The sequence below is a fragment of the Amblyomma americanum genome, chromosome 2 (assembly GCF_052857255.1).
Source record: "Amblyomma americanum isolate KBUSLIRL-KWMA chromosome 2, ASM5285725v1, whole genome shotgun sequence".
Lineage (NCBI taxonomy): Eukaryota > Metazoa > Arthropoda > Arachnida > Ixodida > Ixodidae > Amblyomma > Amblyomma americanum.
Window position 1 is genome coordinate 106,302,741 of NC_135498.1, and position 23,746 is coordinate 106,326,486.

General features: G+C 45.6%; 1 long non-coding RNA gene across 2 annotated transcripts; it reads right to left on the reverse strand.

Moving 5' to 3' along the window:
• Positions 1-815: 815 nt before the first annotated feature.
• On the reverse strand, positions 816-22,471 carry LOC144118928 (uncharacterized). 2 transcript variants are annotated; one of them, XR_013312196.1, is made up of 7 exons: positions 22,305-22,471; positions 16,693-16,733; positions 16,486-16,578; positions 14,342-14,442; positions 2,178-2,220; positions 1,956-2,043; positions 816-897 (listed from the first exon to the last, which is right to left on the reverse strand). It is a non-coding gene; the product is annotated as an uncharacterized LOC144118928 (long non-coding RNA). The 2 variants fall into 2 exon arrangements; XR_013312195.1 differs by lacking the exons at positions 14,342-14,442; positions 16,486-16,578; positions 16,693-16,733; positions 22,305-22,471 and adding an exon at positions 9,689-9,804.
• Between the last annotated feature and the right edge of the window lie 1,275 nt (positions 22,472-23,746).

The window sequence follows — 23,746 nt, forward strand, 5'->3', positions numbered from 1 at the left end:
AAAAATTGAATGCTACTGGAGTGGAATAGTTCCGATATGACGTTTGAGTTGACTGGAGGACAGCTCCAATAAACACTTTATGGATTCTTTAGCCGTGCCACATCACCTTGCCAAGCTGCGTTGCCCAATTTGAATCATCAGAACGGCAGCAAACTAGACATTAAATTATTCTTCAATAAAATATGTCGGGTAGGATTGTTTGAATATTCCTAATTGTTGTGAAGTGAAAATACATTCCATGAAACGAATGCTTACAGTCTTGCTGGAAAGTTTCATGAGAGTTAAAACAAATTACACATTATACAGCAAAAGGCCACATGGCTTTTTATAAAGCACATACGATTATCTTGCCACTTGGGATCCTTCCCTTCTGAAGGCTAGGACTTCCACTAACGGTACAGGATCCCAATACAGGGCTTAGAAGGAAATCCCCCTGGGTTGTAAACTTTGACAAACGCTGTGTTCAAATGAACTCAAGAGGACATGCGCGTCATGCCACATGAGGATGACATTGTGGGCTTCTTACAGATTTCACTGTACTGAGAGAAACCAACCACTGCTCATTTACTCACTATAAAGTTCAAGTGCCATCACGGATGAGGTCAGTTAGAAGAGAGCACAAACACTGCTAAGCATCTGGGAGTTATCAAGCAGCGGGGTTCTATGGATTGATCAAAGAAATCACAGATCCATTTATTACACATGACAAAGAGTTTGCCCCGAATAGTGGGTGTTTATTCTCGACAATTCGTGCCTTTTTTTCTCGACAGTTATACTCATCAATTAAAACATCACGCTCAGGCAAGTCCAATGCGCTTCCGCCGTTTAATTTTTCCCTTTCTTTTCGGCTTTGCAATGTCCGTTGTCACATTTACCTTTCATGGACGACTTTTGAGACTGAAAGCAAAAAACCGAAATATAAAAGAAAGCACTCGCTAAACTGCCTGCAAACTAACAGGTGTTCACATCATCAAAAAATTACTGTCTCAGCAGCACAGGCACACAGACGCGGAATAAAAGAATGTTAGAATACCTTGTCCAAATCAAGAATGCCGTCAGCATGCAACATAACAAAAAAGAATAATTCAGACTTTTTTGTTCGTTTTCTAGGTCAGAGCCTTGCGTTCGCAAGAAACTCCGCGAAGGGTGCATAGGGAAGTAACAAGCTGCAATTATATACCTTTTTAAAAGCACAGCTGTTGCGTGTCTACCTTAGAGCGACGGTATCATCCTGGCCTGTTCGTCCGAGCGGCACAGTTCACATGAAGAATTATTTGTAAACAAAGGCCCTATTAGCTGCCGTGTTGGCTTAGTGGTTACGGTGCGCGGCTGCTGACCCGAGAGACGTGGCTTCGATCGCGGCCGCGGCGGTCGCATTTCTATGGAGGCGAAATGCTGGAGGTCCGCGTGCGGTGCGATATCAGCGCCCTTTAAAGAACCCCGGGTGGTCGAGATTACCCAGAGCCCTCCACTACGGCGTCTCGCATAGCCCGAGTCGCTTTGGGATGTTAAACACCATAAACCGGAATACGGGCAAAATGGCCTGACACAAGCTTGATTTAAAACACTATGCGCCCTTTCCAGCGCTTCATGGGGGATCGATGCGGCATGGGTGGACAGAAAAGGACTCAGCAGGGAAATGAAGCCTCTCCTCTCCTGAGCGCAAAATTTCTCGCAGAAAAATCGTGTTATGTCTCACGTTTTTATTTACGGAGAAATTTTGATAAATTTTCTGTTAAAAAACAACTACGACACTTCCCTCACCCCCTTGATCGCCTCCCTAGTACTGCCCTTACCAAGAGCGCCTTATAATTTCGCCCCCGCGGAGTCGTACGTCATGTGGAGGAAACATCTGAACGCCAAGAATAATGAGCAAGCAATACGTTTCACTGTTTGTTTAGATTATGGAAGGTTATTTCTTACTGGCTGCTGATGAACGAACACTGTGTACCTACCCAGCAAGGTGTTCCATCCTCTTCATGCTCGAATTTCAAAGAGAATCCGGAGCACGTGTAGCGACAAGTCACAATCAGGCCATTGTGTCTGTTGAAGAAAACATGCAAGCGATAGGAGGCATCAAAAAATAGCTACTAAAATTGCCTCAATTTACCGAAGCAACGCAGTATTGTAAAGATTTTCGTACAAATATATACGTTTTTCGCATCAGGCTGACTCACTTTTGCTGCTCGACAAGCCTCGGACACTTGCTACGTGCTCCATCTGAAAAGTTAGAAAATCATCAACAAAGTCTTTACAGATTCTACATTTACGAACACGGCACATCCTGTAAAAAGAACAAAAAAAATAATACAGACTACCTTGTGGTCCAGAATAGATGTAATCGTGAAATACGCTGCAGGAAAGGCGTAGTGCATTCTGGGACGCCTCACAGATACTGACAGCAGCAGGCAAGGGCAGGGCCTTTTATGTAACGGTATTAGATATCGCTGTACGGAGATGAAAGTACCAGAGTACCGGTATCGAAAATACATTTATTGCATATCGTGTATTTTAATGATACAGATACTCGAAAAAAGAAGTGTGTCGCAGATTTTAAGGCTGCTGTAAGTCACACCTTGGGCTGGGGGTGCCCGCTCCGGAGGTACCGCGATGAATGAAGGACAAAATTATAGGAAAAGACGATGCCAATGTCATTACCCCCAACAGCCGTCTTTGTTTCTACGTTCGCTGGTTGGCAGATAGACCATGTATATGTAGCGCTTCTACACTTTCAGTGACAGAAGGGGCGAGGGAGCAGGCTCACCGTTATGGTAGAAGCAACACCCATTTATCCTTATTTCAAGTTGCATTGATTACAAAGAGAACTCGAATACTCCCGCCTTCATGCTATGGGTTTCAGATAGGATAGATGAATACGTTTTCCCCGTTTAATCGCGGCTGACACAGTTCAGAACAACCGGACTGCACCCCGCGATCGCGTACGCTACCGAGCGCACACCGACAACGGCGTGCCTTGCTCTGAGGGAACAAAGGAATGGCACTCTGGATGGCACAAACAAGCATTTATTGCTACAGCGAAAATAACGCCAGCTTGCTACCAAATACACTAGGGAATCGAGATCGTCCGCCTCACCAGGAAGGGAACGAGCAAATGCTCTCCCAGGCAATGTTTGCCCAATGAAAAATTTTAGCCATTTTATTCTTTGTTGTCATTCATACTAGCGATAACTAAGAATGTTCAGCTTCAAACGTCTGTTAAACATAGTGCCCGAGAAAACAACTGTGTGACTTTTCCGAGCGCATGGAGTTTGCACATTTCAGTACAGGGAAAGTGCAAGGGCACCAGTCAAATACTGCAATAACAAACGAAGAGAATCACAAGCAGCTTGAGGTTTATTTATAAGAAGTTAAATACTCAAATACAGGTTCGCATGAATAACATTCGCTTTAAAGAAAAATTTTGCTTGGCTACTTTTGAAAAGGGATCGTCTCAACGTCCCCATGCCTTAGTTCCGACGGCCAATTTTAAACCAAACTAGCTGCGCCGATAGCGGAGAATAAAAAAATTGAAGCCTAAAGAAATCCATGCGGCCGGATTCGTTTAAACCTTTGCAAGAAAGTAAAGTGCGCTATATCAGTGCACTAAAAATTTGTGACACCGCGGAGAAATTTCTTATCCTTGCAAATCATATTACAAAATTTGTTATTATAGGCGATTTCAGTGGTGTATCAAAGTATCGACTACACAGTACCGATTGTCTGTATCGAAAATCAATTTTGGTTCGGTATCTTGTTTCGGTAGCGGGAAAAGTATTATGAGGGTAGCGAATATCGGTATCGAAGATGCTGTTTCCAAGTATCGTGCCCAGCCTTGGATAGCAGCACTCGAGTCTTGAGGAGCGTCCCATATGAGCCGCTTTTCTTTCATAAACGTTCCATGGCAAGCGACAGTGCTGTCGTCTTTCTTTGCCGCTCTTTAGGTATGGCGACCCGCGCAACAAGAGCTCGTTAGTGGCCGTGCTGACAGATGGCGCTGCGGGGCCCCTGTCTCCGGCGCGGGCATTGCGTAAGTAATGACGGCAACTCAAGCGGTGCTGCCGCATTGCTTATCAAGTTCCACAAATGTGTGGACGCCTGCAGGGCTCCAGTACAGAACTTGGGCTCCATTCGTGCCACGCGCTGGCTTTTACCACGACGGGACCATAGAGACGTTGTTGAGGCATGCGCTGCTTCGGAGGCGGCACAGCACTTAGGCACCAGGGGCGGGTGAATTGAAAGTTTTGCCGATGTTCATTTAGGTTCTCCTCCGTGTTCTCTTCTGATCTGGCTCCAAATTCACTGGCGGCGCGCCGACAACGTGTGCTAACAGCATTTCATGCCTAAACAACAGTTCCAGTCTAACATCAGTAGCATATAACTTGATGTGCTCTACAAGAGAATAGAAAAAAAAACTCTTAGGCGAGCCTCGTTGAATCGTCGGAAAGTGTTACAAGCCAAAAATTCGTTATATCCAAGATTTACACAGTAAAGTTCGTTGTACGGAAGGTAGTACACATAGGATCGCTACATACGAGGCTCCCACACTCGGTTCGTTTCATCCGAGGACCAGAGACGAAAGTTTGCTACATCGGTGGTTAACACACGAATATCGTTATATCCGAGGTGACGTACTGAGGTTCGTTATATCCGAGGTAGTATATTAAGCTCGTTTAGGTAGTATACTATAGGTAGCATAGGTAGCATATAAGCAACCTTTGTCTTTCATTTGGCGCATGAAACTTTATTGCCTTCTGTGCTAACATTCCTTGCATATAGTCTAACTAGGTGCCAAATTCATTCATGCTCGCTAACCACTATACGTGCACTATATACAGGAAAGCCACTTCCGCCCTCTCCGCAAATACTGCGTAGGCTACGTAATAACCGTCTCTGATTCAAGGACTGTCCGTCCGGGTGTCCAAATTATCGCTTTCCTTTGCCGACCCTTTTTCCATGCTTCAGCATGAACTCTACCACATGAGAGGACTTTTGCCAACTTCGTTTCTCCACACTAAGTTCTGGTTAAGAACAATCGGGATCATAACCTTGTGACCCTGCCGCCAAGTTCTGAAATGTGCCGCGCTGCTTACGGGCACCATCTGACAATGCACTGCTAGTGTCGAGACCGGCGAAGTTGGAGTCAGAGTCAGAGACTTCTTGACCCCGACTTCACTTCAGTGCAATTGTGGTTTATTTACAGACACCGCGCAGCATTTCGAACCCGCCATAGTTTTGTCGCCGAAAATTTTTTTTTTTTCTGCCGACTGTGTCTGTCACATTTGTGAGGCTGTGGCGCTGCACTTAACGTCATAGCGCTTACTTGAGCTAGAGCTAGCTAAGGTGCGAGTCAAGCCAAAAGGCAAAAGACGCAAACCCGACTTGGTGGGAAGAGGAGTTCAAGAAGGCGATAGAGAAACGTCAGGAAGCGCCCAGAGAACACAGATATTCCAAGAAGGGGGAAGTTGAAGTCGACAAAAAATGGGATACCTTCATAAAGTCTAGAAGGGAAGTATCCTATTGATTAATGAGAAAATTAAAAGAAAGGGTGCCCAATGAATATCAAAAGAAAACAAAAAGGAGCGACAAGCCGCTCAGAAATTCTGGAAACATCTAAATGCAATGAGTAAAAAGACTAAGCTAGAGCAAAGGTTTATTGTTACAGATCAGGGTATTCGACTAGAAGGGGATGGAGCAATATAACGCATAGGAACAAGGATGACAGAAACATTTAAAGAAAGAAATATGAAACAATTTATCGAAGGATAATAGACCGGCTACTGCACTTTCTTCACATGGGCAAACAGAGTGGGAAAGGGCCGAGAAGTAGGTTCCTAGTGGCTTGTCGACAGGACCAGGTGGTATTAAAATTATGTTAATAAAGCAGCTAGGACCAACATCCAAGCAAATATTATTAGAGGTAGCGAACAAAATGATAATGAATGGTAAAGCCCCCGATGAATGGCGATTGAGTAGAATGAACATGATATATAAGGGTAAAGGGGACAAAGGTGACATCAGAAACTACTGTCCCATAACAGTGGCGTCTGTGCTTTACAGGATGGTGATGCAGATTATAAAGGACAGTTTGCAGGATTGGGTGGAGAACGAAAAGGTGCTAGGGGAGCTACAAAATGGGTTCCGGAAACAAAGGAGGTTAGAGGACAATCTGTTTTCATTGAAAATGTATAGAAATTTCTGAAAAGGAACACAGGCCCCTATGGCTAGCATTTCTGGGTATCAAGGGAGACTACGACAACGTTATTCAAGAGGATTTGTGGCACATAGTGGGCGCATTGGATGTGGAAGATGGAGTAATTAATATTTTAACATATATATTAAAAGTAACAGAGTGCTTATAAAATAGTAAATAATGTATCAGAGCCTGTGAAGATGCAGTGGAGCCTTAAGCAAGGATGTCCTCTGTCTCCTTTGTTGTTCATGTTGTACCTGCAACGGTTAGAGACCAAACTAGAGGGGAGCGGACTAGGCTTCAACCTTCCTTTTTTTCAAGCAAAGAGAATGGATTAAACAGTCATTACCGGGACTAATGTACGTGGATGATATAGTGCTGATGGCTGACAACAAGGAAGATTTGCAGAAGTTCATAGACTTCTGTGGTGCAGAGAGAGATAGATTAGGTTTCAAGTTTAGTAAGGAAAATCTGCAGTCATGATAATAATGATGAGGGCGGCGAACATAGAACACAGGAGTTCACGCTAGAAGTAGTGGATGAGTGCAAGTCTCTTGGGGTGTGGATAAATAACGGTGCCTAGTATCTGACAGAGCATGAAAAATATGTAATGAATATAGCTAGTTGGAATGCAGCTGTCATGAAAAAAATAGGGCACGGTGGAATTACAATAGGCATGAAGTGGTAAGAAGGGTCTGGTAACGGGTTATGGTTCCTAGCCTGACTTTCGGCAATGCGGTCCTGTGCATGAGACCAGATAGATGTACAAGCAACGTTAGAAATCAAACAACGTGGCGTAGGGAAGCTAGCTTTGGGAGCACATGGCAATACACCACATCAGGGGGCATAGGGTGATATGGGATGGGCGTCGTTCGAGAGCAGAGAAGCTAGCAGTAAGATAACATTTGAGGAGCTATTGAGAAAAATGGGGGAAAAGCAGTGGGCTAGGGAAGTTTTCAGATGCCTGTACATAAGGAATGTTGACACGAATTGGAGAAAGCAAACTAAAAAACTGACAAGCAAATATCCAGACAGCAGTCGGGGTTAAGATCAGCAATTATCAGTTAAGAAAAAGGTTAAAGAAACTGAGAGAGCTCTGTGGAAAATAGCGTTGCTGACGAAATTTGGCTCTCGGAACATACAGGATATTTAAGCAGGAAATTGCCAAAGCAAATATCCATGATAATTGTAGGGGATGCTCTTTGTTGGTTGAGACCAGGACGGGAGTTTTGCGGACTAAGACATATAGAGTTAAATACCACGAGATAGACACGTTGTGCGGTGTTTGTGGAGAGGAGGAGAAAACGGTTATACAGTTGATACTTTTCTGTAAAGAGCCTAACCCTGCACCGGAAAGCCGCAGGGCTGATTTATTCAAAGCATTTGAGTTTAAGGACAGTGAAGGGAAAGTAGATTTTAAGCGGGTAAAAGCAACCAAGCGAAGGTTATCTTATTGGTGGCTAAAATCAAGAGAAGAGTAAAATTTCACAAGTCACGGCTAGGTGGCTTGAACCACCGCTCAATTTAAAGGGATCAGCCTTATCCATCCATCCATTCATCCATCCTTCCATCCATTCATTCATCCGTCCGTCCGTCCATCCATCCATCCATCCATCCATCCATCCATCCATCCATCCATCCGTCCGTCCGTCCGTCCGTCCGTCCGTCCGTCCGTCCGTCCGTCCGTCCGTCCGTCCGTCCATCCATCCATCCATCCATCCATCCATCCATCCATCCATCCATCCATCCATCCATCCATCTATACATTCATCCGTCCGTCCGTCCGTCCGTCCGTCCGTCCGTCCGTCCGTCCGTCCGTCCGTCCGTCCGTCCGTCCATCCATCCATCCGTCCATCCATCCATTCAATCGCTTGCGGGGTGGCGTGGTGCTCGGCTTTCGGTGCTGTTCAAGGCTTTGGTTGACGATGTTGTGTGCTGCCAGAATGCATCACAAGGTGTGTTATTTAGTTATTAGTGCCGCATTGAGTGGATGCATCTTTCTGGGATGTCAACGTATTCATCGTCCAAGGAGAGAGATGCTGCGATTATCAGAGCTGCTGCCACGGTCTGACCTCCTGTTTACCGGCAAATAGCCCATCAAGCTCCGACTAAATGTTTTTTGTGCCTAATTTCGTGAATTCACGAAATAACCTCTCTTAGCAAGGCTTTTTGTTATGCCAGCCTGCCCTGTTGTAATTAGCCAGTGTTCTGTGCCAGCTGCGGCATACCGTTCGCTGCAGTTAACCTGATCTCTCTAACAGACCCTCGAAACCCCTGGCTCCGCTTCCTTCAAATCCAGTGTCTTTCCCTTATAGACACGAAATTTTATATTTGCCACATTGCAATTCCTTCCGAAGGCTGTTTCCTGCTCCTGATTTCAGCTAGGAAATCTTCAGCTTGCCCTGCAGTCGATGTAACCAAGCAGATCATGTTGATGATAAAAAATAATTTGTTCATAAGTCATTGTATTTCCTTTCTGTCTCATAACATTACCCTTATCATCACCATACTCACAGCTCGGTTCATTTTTTTACCTAGCTTTGATATTTATTAATAGCCTGCTGGCCCCAGCCCTATAAGCCAGTACCGGGAGTATTCAACTATAGCATGCTTTCTATTTCAGGAATATCGAAATGCTGGCGTTTATAACTGGAGGGCGCATGAGTAATGCACCATGTCCAGCTTTCTTGAACAAAAATTTTGAATACTGGAATATCGTCGGGTACTGTTATAAAAATATTGAAGGTAATCGTCCAATATTCTTATGTGCAGCAAAATCTTTCTTTTAATTAAAGGTTTTCCATCTCTCGCATCGAGTAGCTAAGACTGCCATAAAAAAAAAAGATGAGGAACTTATCGGACGGTAGAGAAAAAATACAAGCTTGCCGAGGAAAGATCTGCGGATATATTGATTGTTGTAGTGAATTCTTACAATATATGAAAACATTCTTTCATAAACTTTTTCCACTTGAAAAATGATTTTGTCCAGAATTATTGCGTATGTCCTGCCCATTGTCAATGCCGTGTTAATGCTTTTTCTCATCTTCAGCATCTGCGGTCACTGCTTGATCTGTATGAATTTATCTCACAATCTTTAGTGTCTCATTGCTTACTCTGCATGCTTTTTTCGTCTCTCCGGTAGTCAAGACTAGTTTTCTTTTCTTCGTAATCATTTTGAATGCTATCGGTGAATTTTGATCGTTTAAGCCCTCAGTCATCCGCCGCGATTCATGACCTGGAGTTACTTAGGGATACAACGTCATCAGCAGATCGGCGGTTATTTAGGCCCTGTATGAACCTTATACAAATGCTCCTTTGGAATACAACCTACTGGACACTTCTGTAGTCATGCGGTTAATAGCAACAGAGTGAACGCGAGTGCCAACTTGCCATGCTTTCCCATTGGCATACATAGGCGACACACGAAGCAAAGAACTGCAGCTGCACATGTGTAGGTAGCCTAGACTAAGTAAGAGCGACATCTGCACGTCCACTCACTCGAGGAATGCCAGATCATCAAGAACCCGACAGCGAACAGTGTAATCGCTGCAGCGATCGTCGTCCTCATGGTTCACTCGATACAGAAGAGTGCCTGGCACCGATGGCATCAAGAACGTGGCCATTGCGCTCATTTCCCACAAACACGCAAGGTGTGGATTGCCCTTTTTCACGCCTGCTTTGCGATCCTGCCGCTTCCCCTATGGCACGCTGAATCAGGCTTTTTTTTCTGCCATGACAGCTTCTAGAATGCTGGGCCGGAGACGGAGAGGATCCCGTTCAGCGATTTACTGAGCAGGTGGAGTGTTTTCATTGAATACGATGATATATGCCACCTGTCGAGCATATCGAGAATGTTTTGCGGTGGAACTTTTTGCGTCTTTTTTTTTAATGTGTCTTGTCATACTTGTAGTCTTCATGCGTGTATGCCAAAAGCGTTCGTTCCACGATATGTGCTTTCTATTTCGTGTACCCGCTGAATGGCGTGAGTCACAACGTAGCTGCCGTAGATTGCAAGTAATGACAAAAAGCACAACGCAAAAGCAAGGGTCCATTGCACGCGCTACTTTAAGGCTTGTAAACGCTACGACTCTATCTCCGTTTGATTTCCTTATGTGTCGTTTTTTTTTCTCCCCGCAAAGTCAAAGAAGTTGCATACGGCGGGAAATAGCCTTGAATAGAGGACGGACGGAACCGCTGACCACGGTAAGTGTAGCTCCTCTTGCGCAAATACTGTGCTTTGGATCGTTTCCCGAGGCAGAGTATTCGCTCAAGAGGAGCTACACATAGCGCACTTTTCCTGCTCCGACTGAAATTTGGGCATTGCTTGTACAAGGCGGCACCGGACTTTAATTGTACTCACATACTCTTCAGGGTGCTCTTGTCGCTTCAGATATATTGTGCACCATGTAATCGCGGTACGCCCTCCATGAGAGCGCGGAATGCGGCTTTTGACGCTTCTTTGGCGCGATTCGAGATGAACCTTAGAAGAGTATACTGAGGGGCCAATTGGTGAGGCATTATGCTCAACTAAAATCTTAGTGTTTCGACAGTACAAAAAAGGCGAGGTCAGGACGGGTGCTACACTTGCAACTTAATGAAAACAAACAGCCAAAAAACGTCCCGTCACTACGAAACAGCATGCATGCGCAAATCTTCAAACAATGCAAAACACCAACAATAATAACTTAAAAAAACAGCGAGTAAAAGCAAAACAAAGCAAAGATAAAAGACAAAGCCGATCGAAAGCTCATGAAGACTTGTGCAAGGTTAAGTGCGTTTTGAAAGCTTTCGACCTTTGTCCAAAGATAAACAGAAGGTGCGCAAATGCAGGCGTCTCTACTGCATTTCGCAATTTCATGGGCTTCCATGGTTTTCCTTGAATAGGGCAGGAAAAAGCTTAGAAGAGAGGAAGGAGAGAACTACAAGGTATGAGCATGCTTGTTGTTGCTTAGTGATCGGTCGTTTTTTCGTTGTTCGTTTTCATTCACTTCTAAATGGGGCCCCGCCCTGTCCTCACGATTCGTTGTCCTGTCAAAACGCTACGGTTTTCTTTGACGGATTACAGAGCAGGCCACTTCACAGGGCCTTGTACGGGGCTTGTGGCCGGAGGCTTCGAAAGCTCTCCAGGCAACTCGGACGTTCCTTCATTTTTTTGCGCAACGTGAATCTCGACTCGCGGTTGCGCATAAGCGGGCTCTTGAAGAGCTTGCATACAGTCGCATCTCTCTTCAGTCCCCTTCGTTACCAGTCGTAATCCTCTTTCTTCTCCCCTTTCTCGTCCCAAGGGCAGAGTAACAGGTCATGTGAAGGTCCTTCAGCCGGTTTCTCTGCCTTGCTCTCAACTAAACTTCTCTGTTTCTCTCTTTTTTCTTCCGACGTCCCGACGTTCTTCTCCGGGGAGGTTCCACAGAAGCCCACGCTTGCAAACGAGGCTGCTACATTCGTCCGTCTTTTGCACTGCTTACCTCTATCTTGTCCTTCCAAGCCAACATAAATAGCGTCGACAACATGTATTTTTACCTTTCATTATGGTTTTTAATACTGTCTTTGTCATAAAATGCCCATTTTGAATGTAATGTCTCATACTGAGACCTATGAGGAAATAAATAAATTAACATGGGAGCGAATATGCATGCAATGTTCATATGCTCTAGCTGACCATGGGAGCAGTGTTGGGCGCTTATTAATTCAGACTGAGTGCTAGTCCCCCAATCTTGGCGTACTAACACTCTTGTGTTGGGAGAGAACCACGCATGTTGCTGATGCCTAAAACAGAGAACGTTGACGTTAAATGCATTCTCGAATTAAAAAAAAGGAAATGAAATAGATACATCTGAACGTTAATTCTGCGTCTGAGAGAGCATCTCAGAAGCACAGGGGTTTCCTTTGCAGAGTGTAGCTCGTCACAGAACAGAGTATCGTTCACTGGGTGCTGCAATACTCTAGAGTATACATTTGCGCTACGCGGAACACTTTCATTCTCTCCGACAAGACATCTGTTTCACTACCCAGGTGCATTCGCGGTCACGCCCCATAACACACCCATTTAAGTTCTGCATAAGGCGAGTAACATTTGCTCGAAGCGGCGAAGAACGCAGTTGGGAAATTAGGAGGCAAAAATTATCTCAATAAGAACCCATTATTTCTTTTCCGCAAGCATCGAAACGTTTATGTTACTTAAAAGCTGATTTTTCATATAATTTTTATATCAACTACCTTATTCAAGCATTCAATTGCTCCTCATTTCAGCATCAAATACATCGATGCTGATAAAAGCCACACAAACGGCTTGGCAAGGTCGAAGGCCCCATGCGCTTGGCAGAGGCTGACACAGCAAGAAACCGTATGCACTGTAGGAATTTATACGCATTGCGGCCATGCGAGTAAGAAAACAAAACTGAAAAATAAAAAGTGAAAGATAACACTTATACAAAACTTTAATTAAATGGGAAGAAGGAAACGTAGGATATGCTTTCCGTAGTTCGAGTGCGTGGGACTTCCCACTTTTCCAACACGCGAGTGCTAGGCACTTTTGTTCTTTTTGCGTGATGCGAAACTGTACTAAAGAATCTTTTATTATATTTAATGGCGACTTTATAGTTCTTAACAAGTGTCGTCTCTTGAAGCTGGTGTAGTGGGGGTAAATTGAGGTCATTAAAGAGCCGTTCGGTATATGGAAACCCTGTGGAGTTACAGAACGGATACCTTTCTTTAGAAACTATAAAGTTTGTTGCTGCTGGGTAAAGTGCTGGTTGCCCACACTAAACAGCAAAATTTAAAGTGGTACACGAACTAACCATTGTATGTTATGAGTTTAGGGCTTCTTGGTAAATGATATTGTACTTTATTGACTATGCCGCACACTCGCGAATTCCTGGATGCGACCAAATCTATGTGCACGTTCCGGGTCATATGTTCTTCAAAGAAAACGCTGGGACATTTAATTTGAGAGACAATTTCAATTTGTGATGTTCCATATTTCAATTCTAAATTAGCCTTTATTTTGTGATTTTTCAGTAGAAACATCACGGCTTTTATTTTTATTGTGTTAATGATAAGATATCAGTGCACCACAAAAAGTCTTGCCAACACAAGGTTAGTATCGTTAATCATTTATCAGAATATCTCCCTGTGAAAAGCAATGTGATGTCATTCGTGTAAATGCTGAATTTATTGGTATCACCTATGTTAACTAAATCGTTTATATAAAGACAGAAGTAGTAGGGGCCCCAATATGCTTCTTTCTGGCACAACTGCTGTTATTTTGCTGAAATGTGAGACATCCTTGTTAATGCGTAGCAGCAGTTGGTAGTATAGGACACGTGATTACAATAATTTAGTAAATATCCCTCCAAAACCATTATTCAGTTTTTTGGAAAGGTATTGCGATTATTGATTTCTTCAAATTTTTGTATTGTCGACCTCCAGACTCAGAGCGTACTGCTCACGCTCAACTGTTTCCAATATTTCTTCTTTCTGCAGCAATTTGCGTGTTATGTTGAAAGTACTATCATAAATCCAAAAGGTTCGCTTGGAATTATAAGAGGTGCTTACTGATAAAAAAGTCATGCATTTATGTATTAGCTTTTCTCAACTTTTTTAAAGTACCGGAAGTATAGATATTGGTCGATAACTAGAAAATAAATTTTTGTCGCCATCTTCGCATTTATCACTTTGTATGTGCCGACAACTGTAGTGTTATCGAATTAAAATACTAAATAAAATACCATTAGCTCAGCACAGCTTACATTTGGCAAGTGAAAGGGGAAAATGAAGGACACAGTAGCACAGGTCGCAAAACATACGCTCGAAAATGCAACTTCAGGCTTTGTGCGCCACATCTTATATGTTCATGCGGTTTTGAAGTGACAGCCTCGAAGCACACTGGCGAAATTTGTGCTCTGACTGTGAAGTTAAGCATAATGTTAAGCATACGGTTGAGGAAAGCAGAGGTGGGCACCCTGCGCGTGTTGTAGGCCTACGCACCCGTGGGAGCACCGTAGTAAGAGCCGCTGAAAGGAAATTGTTAGATGCTTTTATTGGAATGAAATGTGGCTTCCTAACTCGTCACCGATAGTGACAGAAAGAGAGATGACGAAGTTCTTTGTTCCAACTTTAAAATCAGCGTCTTACAGCCCAGTAGTCTCGTACCGGTAAGTTTTGTGGACGTAGGTTGTCAGGAACCCCGCTGAATTCCTCCACTCCCTTTAAGTGCAGGCGCCAGATCTGCAGGTTCCCTTGAGCAGCAACCTCTGAAGATTGAGAGAAAAAAGGTGGAAGGTTAAAAATACAGCTGTGTGAAAAATAATTATTAACATTCATTCACAAGTCCGAAGTTGTTTTCAGCTCGAATAAAATGAGTTTTTTTTAAGGAACCGACCGCTGAAAATTTGATGCACCCATAATTAGGCATAGAAATGAACTCGGAACCGCTTGCTTAATGGTCAGAAAGGCAAGCGCCGTTCAAGCATTTGAGAGCTTCACTCTATTGGTAAAGCGACGCCTCAGTTCATTTGAGGACTGTTTGTTTGTTTGATTGTTTGTTTGTTTGTTGGTTTGTTACTGCCAAGAAGAAAGAAAGGAAAGTGCACAGGCCTGCTCACTGGCTCAAGCCGAGCCACAATCGCTACCACGTGCACATAGAAGGAGAGTTGAACGACGGGATAGAAAGACAGGATAGTAAAGACGCGCTAAAGACAAAGCCGATCCCGGAGGTAGTGCAATACCGGGCCAACCGGTTGCGGGTGTGAAGCATCCTTCAAACTCTCCGCCACATTTCCAAAAATAAGTCCAACTTGGACCCGTAACAGATACTCCACGGGTCCGGACAATCGCCCAGCTAACATTTGATGACTACTAAAGAAGTTTCTAAATCTACAGACAACCGCTCAGGCAGACGCGCACAGACGGCTCAGACAGACGTGGCTCATACAACCTGCTTTGTGCGTCAGTTCCATCGTTGCACTCAACACAGACTTCCAGTGGACAATTTCTACCAGGTTAGCGACTAGTTCTTAGCCCGTTGCTCAAAAATGTGGCGTTTGCGGCGTCCGCAAGCCCATTGCCCCGGTGGAGAACGCTGTCATCTGCACGCCCATAGGCTGCACACACCGGAGCAGCCCACCGAAACCCAGCACCTCTCAGATACGAGGGGGATGCTCCGAGGCTTGCCCTACGGAGGCAAAGTGGTTAGCAACATGCACACTATAATGTCAGCAGCTATATATCTCCACTTCTTTAAAGACACTGACCTCCAATGACTGTGGCTCATCTGTTATGGTCCTACTGCTATGCCATGCAGGAAGCCGCCCGCACAGCTCATTGGTGAAAATGCAACACCCGCCAACAGTAAACATGCCTCTACCACCAGAGCTCAGCACCGGCAGGTAAAATTCTACCTTCGGGCACCCGATGCTACAAAATTCTAAGCGCAGATCCGACATACACATCAAGCACCACTCACGGAGCGCCTCCTGCACCTCCCGAATACGCGGCACATGCTCTGACCACTGAGCCACCACTGCTATGCTTTATAAGAGTTATTCAATCTAATAAATCAACTCTATTATATCTCCGTTTCTTTGCGATCACAAACTAACCCACGCTGCTTTTCATCCGCGTTACAAATGTAACCGTCCTGTGATTTCTTTTTTCCTACAATTTGTGGGCGGAAACACACTCACGAAAACATTTGCCGACGCACTCTCTGAACTTTGAGTGCAACTGCTGCGAGAGCTCCCAACTTTTTACCACAGAAGCCCCTATACCCTATGGAGGTTGTCTTCTTCGTCTACTATACTTATATTAGCCGCCGTGGTGGCTGAGTGGTTATGGCACTCGGCTGTTGACCCGAAAGGCGAGGATTCGATTCCGGCCACGGTGGCCGAATTTCGATGGAGGCGAAATTCTAGAGGTTCTCTCCGGGCCTCTAGAAGCGAAATTGCTAGATTCGAAACTCTAGAGGCGAGATTTCCGAAGCCCTCCACTACGGCGTCCCTCATATACTGAGTTGCTTTGAGACGATAAACCCCCATAAACGAAACCAAACTAATCTACTACTTAGTTTTCTTCATTTAACGTCATCCAAAGCTGAAAAGGAGCGATTTGGTACCTCACGTTAAGTACAATGTCTGAACTCATAACGTTTTCGGGATGGCACTACTTACTCACAAAGAACAACTTCACTGCACGAACCGCAACTATCAACTTCCTTATTTCGACCTTGACTAAATTCTTGATAAGCTTGACGTGATGCCTATCACAGGTGCGCATGCGCGTTCTGTCGCTGTACCCACCCAGCACGGCGTTCCATCTTCTTCCATTTGCTTTCTTAAGGTAGTGCTTTTGCAGATGTAACTGCATGTTGTCGCACGACCAAGAATATTTGTCTGAAAGAGGACAACGATTTAGTTGCAGGGGATCGAGGAGCATGACAGTTTGTAGAAATAGAAAGCCTCTTATATACTGAGTCTTGGACGCCAAGACTACTTTTGTCTGCTTACCTTGACCAGCGGTACAAGCCTCGGACACCTCGAACTTCCCGCTGAAAATGCAAAGGTACACAAGAAAAACGCTGACGTTGTGTTTTAATTTCTTTTCATCGCTCTACGACCGAATCACGAAGTCACACGATATGTCCCCGAGTAAAGCGAAATTGCTTCGTTTGAACTTATTAGAATCCTGCTGTGACCATTAACGGGCCAGCTAGCATGCGTCCCCAGAGTTCTCATAGAAGCTCCCTAAGAGGGCAGACCTGCGCATTCGCTTCGCACATACTACTTGCACACCTATTGACGAAGAGCGATCGCGTGGTTCTGTGGATCACGTGGATTACGTTCTCAGTATAGAACCCCGTTGGCCTTGCCCGACAAGCGCCTTAGTTGGATGAGCACTCTCTGGTTCTCCGAGGTGACGCTCGTCAGCTGTTTCTCCGTCTACTCTGTTGGCGTGTCCGGGGGCTGTAAGTGTCGCACTTCAGCCTAGCACCTCCATGATATATAAAAGATTGTTGCACTAGCGCTGCATCTAGGGAAGGTGTTTTTGTATTGAGTGGCACAGATTTTCTTCAATCTTGAAAGGGTTGGAAAGGTTTGTTTTTATTTGACGCCAGACGCAGCGTTCCTACGAGGTGGGGCCTTTTTGTGGTGGTGAATAATTCGTCTCTGGGTCTCTAGGCTTTCTGAATACGCGGGGGTAGAGAGAAGAGGTGGCGCGTAGGCAGCTCCACTCGGTTGGTAAAATCGCGAGCTAAAGCGTTAAACAGCTTCCCGCTTACCTCGAGGCCCTCGTGAGCTGGCGTCCACGTAATGTGATGATATTTGGTGAGCCGGAAGCCCAGATGCTCACCGTTGTAGTGGGTCTTGGCCTCGTGCCATCCCCATCAAAAAGGTGCTTGAAATTGAACAGTCTGCCAGTTGTGTAATCGCGGCAGGCTAGTTGCGAGTCGGTGACGATGTGAGAAGGGGCATCGATGTCATCAAACTGTTTGATTGCATGTGCCATTGCACTCTCCTAAGCTCTTGCTGGACTCTGGGCTTGTATAAAGACCGTTATATCAAAAACAATCCACCATGTATAACTAACTTCTTATGATCTGGACTGTACCAGAAGCTTGGAAGAACGCAATTATAATCTTAAATCAAAAGAAAGGGGACGCCAAGGACTTTAAAAATTACAGACTGATCAGCTTACTGTCCGTTGCCCGCAAGGTATTTACTAAGGTAATCGTTACTAGTGTCAGGGCAACCTTAGACTTTAATCAACGAGATGATCAGGCAGGCTTTCGTAAAGGATATTCCAAAGCAGATCTTATTCACACTACCAATCTGGTGGTAGAAAAATGCGCAGAATATAGCCAACCCCTATATGTATAGCCTTCATTGATTATGAGAAAGAATTTGGCTCAGTAGAAACCTCAGCACTCATACAGGCATTGTGGAATTAGGGTGTAGATGAGCCTTATGTTGTAATACTGGAATATATATATATAGAAATTGTACAGCTACCATAGTACTCTGTAAAGTCCGCAATAAAATTTCCAATAAGGAAGGGCGTCAGGCAAGGAGACACGATCTCGCCAATGCTATTCACCGCCTGTTTACAGGAGGTGTTCCGAGGCCTGAATTGGGAACAGTTGGGAATAAGAGTTACTGGAGAATACCTAAATAATGTACGATTCGCTGATGACATTGCCTTGCTGAGTCACTCAGGGAATGAACTGCAAATCATGAACAATGAGTTAGACAGGCAGAGCAGTACGGTGTGTCTAAATATTAACATGCAGAAAACAAAAGTAATGTTCAACAGTCTAGCAATTGGGACCACCAGTTCACAATTGGCAATGAGGTGCTGTAAGTGGTAAAGGAATACATCTACTTAGGGCAGGTAGTGACAGCTGATCCGGATCATAAGAGGGAAGTAAATAGAAGGATAAGAATGGGGTGGAGCGCATATCGCAGGTTTTCTAAGATCGTGAATAGCAGGTTACCAATATCCCTCAAGATAAAAGTGTACAACAGCTCTATCTTACCGGTACTCACCTACGGGGCAGAAGCGCGGAGGCTAACGAAAAGGGCTCAGCTTAAGGACAACACAGCGAGCCATGGAAAGGAAAATGATATATGTAACGTTAAGAGACCGGAAGAGGACAGAGTGGGTGAGGGAAGAAACGCGTGTTAGTGACATCCTAATCTAAATCAAGAGGAATAAATGGGCATGGGCAGGACATGTACAGCGAAGGCAAGATAACCGCTGATCCTTAAGGGTAACGGAGTGGATTCCAAGAGAAGGCAAGCGTAGCAGGGGCCGGCAGAAAATGAGGTGGGCGGATTAGATTAGGAAGTTTGTAAGCATAGGGTGGGAGCAGTTGGCAAAGGACAGGGTTAATTGGAGGGACATAAAATAGGCCTTTGCCCTAGAGTGGGTGTATTCAGGATGATGATGATGATGATGATGATGAGCAGGGTTAAAACTGTGGTCCAGGGCAGCTACCGCGATAATGTCGCCGTTCAGGTAGGCTGCCAGGTCTACATGCACTACTTCAGTGTCTCTTTCGAGTTTTTTTTTTTGCGTAGGCGCAGAACCCAGGTCAGGCGGCGGCCTGCGTGCAGCTCGTAGTGCATGTGCTTTGGTATTAGGAACACCTGCATATATATGCAAGAGCGACTTTGGATACCAGTGCTTGCAGGTCTTCCGGAGTGCCAATCCGTCTGAGGATTTCTCTGCCCACCATGTTTTACTGGAACCTGGTCGTCTGGGATGTGAGGACCGCATAACTTAATTCGTCAAAAATATGACTGAGGGCCTTTCATTGGAGGTACTGGTGGGTAGGCCTGAACCCGTCCGGTACGCTGTCTGAATGATCGGATAGATCCGCTTCTCTTCGTTTTGTGTATATGCTGGTGTCGTTTTCGCTAGTTACGAACCATTTGAGATAACTGCAGGCTAACGGCATTGTCTCCATCACACATTTTGAGATAGCGAAAAGCTTAGAAAAAAATGAATAAATTCGGGTTTTAAATTACCGCTTTGTTGTTAGTCATGCACTTACAGTAACGAATTCTATTGGTTCCCTTCAACACTTTCCCATCGTCTGCATCTTGTACCCACGGCTTTCACGTTTTCTAAACCGGCCGCAATTACGTAACTTCAGGTTCTTGCTTCTTCGTAAGCGCCACCTACTGCCATTCTCATTCTGCTCTTCGTTTCCAACATATCAGACAATTAAGCATACCCAAACCTTACCTTTTTTATCAGTTCAAGACGCAAGCAAATTGCTCCGACTGTGAGCCGACCCCTCCTTCGTGCAGGAGCGTTAAGTGTCACCAATCCAGTTCTCAAAAGCATGTACGCGTGACGGAGAAGGAAGAAGAGGAGCAAGCACCAGCGGCATGTTTCTGCCGGTGGTTAACAAGTGACCTCGTTCTCAAAATTGTTTTATAAATTCTCGAGCGAGGAAGCTGGTCAAGATGGCGGCGGTAAAAGCTCCGAAATTCTGGGACCCGCTCGAGTACATGAACGAGGAGGCATCTCCGCAAAGCCTGCCGCGGGCGAAGACAGACATCGCCGATTTCAACGAGCAATGTTCGCAGCGAGTCTTCATATCGCCGGAGAAGCGCAACATCACCAAGGTCCGCACCATGCTGGTGGGAGCCCCCGGTACGCCGCACGAGGGCGCCTTGTTCCAATTTCCCCTCAAGTGCCCGCCGACCTACCCCCTGAATCCACCGCGAGTGCGCTTCATGACCACGAAAGCATAACGAGTGCGCTTTCATGTACGCCTCTACGAACAGGTATGGTATGCCTCGGCATCCTCAGCACAGCGTGTGGACCCGGCGGGACTCCGGCTGATAACCTGTCGAACCTCCTGGCCTGCATCCACTCGTTGATGGTCGATGGGGGATTACCCTTATTTATGATGGGAAGGTGGATGCCATGCAGAAGTATTTCGTGCAGCATGTACGAATACGCGTTCAAGGCCAGCCGCCACATGACAAACAAGCACCTGACTGACCTAGTCGTGTTCAGTCGGACCACGAGGCTACAGTTAGAAACACTGCTGATGCGATTGCAGGACCTGAAGATGCGAGTGAAAAAAAAATGAGCGCTTCGAATGAAGAACGTCTTTAATGTGCCGAAGAGCTGAATGTTGTTGAGATCTCCCACACCGTGGCAGGTAACTCTCCATCAGAGTACAAACAGTTCAGCGAACCAGTAATTTTCCGTGAGACCAAGACGCGGAGTACTACCCGCTGCTCATGCAACTGCGGGACCAGCAGCTGTTTTCAGAGAGCTGTGACTCTCCTGCGCCAACTGATGGACTCTCTTTGAGACAACACACACATCTTTAATAGGTAGAACGACACACGTGTTGATAACAACTACGGAATTAAAAGGTGATGCCAGCATATGCTTCGTTCCTGGTGCATTCTCATGTAAAAGCACACCCTTGTCATGCACAATGTTTATTAACCATTCATACAAGAAATATTAGCACCCATCAAAACAAATTTTTTTCTGTTTTAGCTGCGTATCCCAGTGCCTGTATTTTCTCATGCACTACAAAGGCATTTATGTTATCCTGTTAACGACCAAGACTCCAGGTGATGCCTCCTTAAAATGAAAGCCTCCCAGCCCACCACCTTTCCTGGGCCGAGCAAACGAGATTTCCGTAACAAAGTACGAATCCAAAACGCGATTATGCAGCACGTTTTCCTCAAATGGCAAATGCTTCTTGCGCTCTTATACGCTTTCGAAAAGATCAAAACCCGTCCCGCCATTCGCCCAATGCTCCCTGAGTCAACAGAACAGCCCGGACATCGTGCACCTGGACTGAAGTTGTATGGCCTCAATGCGGCACAAACCCGTCACCGACCACCGCACGTGAGCGCTGCTAAAAATGTTTATTCCCTGCACAAGACCAGTCCCACTCCCTCAGCTGCCTCTGGAATTTGGAATGTAAGCTCCATCTCCTCACGTAAATGCCGTGTGCGTACGTGCGTGCGCGCGTGCGTATGTGTGCCACATACAATACGAGTTTCCTATCATAGCGAGCAATATAGATGAATGTGACGCACCTACTACGCTTACCAGCACAAGCAGCAATTATCTTTGTGGCTTTTAATTGGCACTTAGAGAGTTCAGGGTGACATTTGACACAAAGTTATTGAAAATGGCTCGGTTCGCTTTATGCAGGTAACAGTGATATTCAGTACCACAGCACGCAACAACCCTTTATAAAGACTATGGCACTCCTGATGCTTTATTTGTTGTTTTTTTCGTCTACACCGTGCCCTCCCCCACTCACCACCTTGGCACCCTGTGCAAGTGTTCTAAAGCACTTAGCCAATGTTCTCGAAGATCATTCAGAAACACAATCCTCAGCGTACTGCTAGCTTTGACCCTCAGTGGAGAAAGAATGGAAAGGGGGTCGGGTTTGACAGAACACCCTGTAAACTAAACGCCCCCGGAAAAGTAAAAAATAGAATCATTCACTCTCTCCAAATATCTGGATGGCACGCTTTCTCCAAATGTCTGTCACTAAACATGTCGACAGACAAACCTGTTCTCCCAGGACTTTTGGCCAAAACAATTCTCGTGACACGCCTACACTTACCTGAGCACGGCCAGATAGGGCAGCAGGTAACTGTTAGCAGCAGCGCTGTCACGGCTACCACGTTGCTCATGTTTTTGGCCGGCTGCGGCAAGCCTGGTTGAGAACAGACCATTTCTCTATCTCGCGCTGTAGCCCTTTTCATGACTCGTGAGGAACATAGTTTTTGGACTGTCGTAATCGCAAGCAGAAACTTTCTACGTCAATTCTTGGGAGTTCTTGGAGAGCGTGCATTCCATAGCCCAGTTCACAACACGGCGTCGGTCCTCGAGCCGTTCCCGGGAAAAGTGCATAGGCGCTTGTTACAAGGCGCACTTGTGTCCTTCAGGACCTCTTGAGTGTACCGTCGGCTTCCGTGCGCGCACACGCGATTCTTGGGAACCATGACTGTCACGGCGTTGGGTCCGTGAAATATTGGGTGCTGTCATTTGAAAGGAATCGGTGATAATGGGGCGAACTGCGGTTGAACAGCGGTCTCACCGGCGGGAACCTACGTGCACATTCACAAAACAGCGAGAAGTTTTCTAGCCCTGTGTTGAGTGGTGCCGCCATTTTTTATGTTCAGTTTGACACAGCCTCAATTTTCAGGTGCGCTAGCTTTTATAATGACCATTCCCCTCACTTACTATTCGTGTGTTCGTGTGTTTGTCTGAAGCCAATTTTGTGTCCTTAAGGGTAACGGAGTGGATTCCAAGGTAAGGCAAGCGTAGCAGGGGCGGCAGAAAGATAGGTGGGCGAGTGAGATTAGGGAGTTTGCGGGGACAGTGTGGCTGCAGATGGCACACGACAGGGTTAATTGGAGAGACATGGGAGAGGAATTTGCCTTGCAGTGGGCGTAATTAGGCTCATTATGATGATGGTGATGATGATAATGATACGTACGTGCACTCGGTGGGAAGGTAAGCAGCCTGCCCACCGTGTTAGGCGGCAGCTCAATTAATAGTGACAAGTTGCTCAAGTTGCTCGGGAAGAGTGACCTGTATCGCAACCCAACCTAAGCAACCGAAGTCCCACCAATGACAGCACCTGCCGTACGAGAGCAGTGGCGCATCGCTTGACCGCTGCATAACTGCGCCAGGACAGGTAGAAAGATTTCCACGGATCTATGAATGTTTAATAATTGGTTTTTTGGGAAAGGAAATGGCGCAGTATCTGTCTCATATATCGTTGGACACCTGAACCGCGCCGTAAGGGAAGGGACAAGGGAGGGAGTGAAAGAAGAAGGGAAGAAGGAGGTGCCGTAGTGGAGGGCTCAGGAATAATTTCGATTACCTGGGGATCTTTATCGTGCACTGACATCGCACAGCACACGGGCGCCTTAGCGTTTTTCCTCCATAAAAACGCAGCCGCCGCGGAACCCGACCGCGGCTGCTGCGTTTTTATGGAGGAAAAACCGCTAAGGCGCCCGTGTGCTGTGCGATAGACAATGACCAATTCCGCACGAT